General features: G+C 40.6%; 1 non-coding gene across 1 annotated transcript; it reads left to right on the top strand.

Annotated features, from left to right (window-relative positions):
* Positions 1 to 603: 603 nt before the first annotated feature.
* Trnar-ucg (transfer RNA arginine (anticodon UCG)) lies at positions 604 to 676 on the top strand. The gene has a single exon. It is a non-coding gene; the product is annotated as a tRNA-Arg (tRNA).
* Positions 677 to 1,539: the final 863 nt, after the last annotated feature.

The following is a 1,539-nucleotide window of genomic DNA, read 5'->3' as shown; positions in this document are numbered from 1 at the left end:
GCGTGCTGGACGCTGACCTACTACTGGCAGTCGCTCCGCTGTTTACAAACAACGGCAGTCGCTTGTAACTGTCCCGGTTGCTGATTCACACATCGCGCTTGTTCACTCAGCATCCGCAGGCACGTCTACGGTGACGTCACACTTCAAGGTCGCGGGGTAGAAAAGCGGAAACGGTCGCTGAACAGTTCGCTGCTGTAAAACAGCTCGCCGCAGAAGATTCGCCCTCATTTATTTGGAGGAAACTGTAGATACTCTGAGACCAACCAAAAATTACTCTGGTTCGTATTTCTGTATTGTGCGTTACTACACAATGTTGCAAATTAATGCTCTTCTAAACTTAATGGAGGTCATTTATTGTTCGTCATTATAAAAAATGTAAAACATTAGTAATTATCATGAAGAGGAAGTTAATGTACAGAAGCAACACAGTGAGATACTGTTTTGACATTTTGTTATAAGAAATGGCTTAATTTATTCCTTTTGGATCGAAAATCAGTAACTAACGTAAATAAAGACTAACAAAAAATTCAATTTTTGTATTTTCATTCATAAACATTCTATGCGTTACATCAATAATGTAAATTTGGCTGCCTCAGCCATGCTGACCGTGTGGCCTAACGGATAAGGCGTCGGACTTCGGATCCGAAGATTGCAGGTTCGAGTCCTGTCACGGTCGAAATTTTTAATCTTGTGTGTGCGTAATACAACTCTTGATGTATTCAATTTTCATTCTTTGATAACAATATTGTCGAGGCACATCTGATAACAATACTTTGAAACATTACGTAAATGAGTGCCGGGTGTAGTAGTGTCATTTCTCAAAAGGTGTAGGAAAACCGATGTTCTCCGCTAGAATAAATTTAGGTGATTAAACATCTGCGCAATTTGAGCAAAATCTGTTTGATGGTGGGAGGAAACTGCTGTTGTTCGCACGCGTGTTAAACGGTTGACTGGACGGGCTGTGCAGATCCCTGAATCGATTAGCAAATAAAGAAACTGTGTCCACATTTATCAACGAAACATTTCTGTGATAGATCACGTAGCCGTGACTAAAAAGTCGCTTTACAAGAGTGTTACACCAGTATATTTAGACTTTATAATACTTTCATCCCTGTCTGCGGTAGCAATTTGACGAAACACAGCAATTAGTTGGGAAGAAGGAGATAGTACCATCATCTGTGCCCACTGTTCCCACTGACAGTGAGATGATTACTCTCCGAGAATTTACTCAGTTCGAGCAACAAAAATCCTTGCCCTAGGAACTATATCAACATTCATATGAAGTAATTTAATAAAACTGAGGTAAATATAAAAAAATATGCCTTGACATACTTGCAGCCAGTACTTGTAATCTGTCTTCTTTAGTAACCTAATCTTTTTCCAGCACAACTTCTCTCCCCATGCTTATTCCCATGGTTCCCTTTTCTGAACGTATTAATAAGACCGATTGTACACGTACTGTTTCAGGACTGCACTAATTTGGTGTATTCGAGGTTTCCCCTGCTTTGGACGCACCACTGCGACGACGTTCAACGGCGG

Source organism: Schistocerca nitens, chromosome 5 (assembly GCF_023898315.1).
Source record: "Schistocerca nitens isolate TAMUIC-IGC-003100 chromosome 5, iqSchNite1.1, whole genome shotgun sequence".
In the NCBI taxonomy this organism is placed as follows: domain Eukaryota; kingdom Metazoa; phylum Arthropoda; class Insecta; order Orthoptera; family Acrididae; genus Schistocerca; species Schistocerca nitens.
The sequence above is the reverse complement of the archived record's forward strand: the minus strand, read 5'-3'. Positions and strand labels throughout refer to the sequence as shown.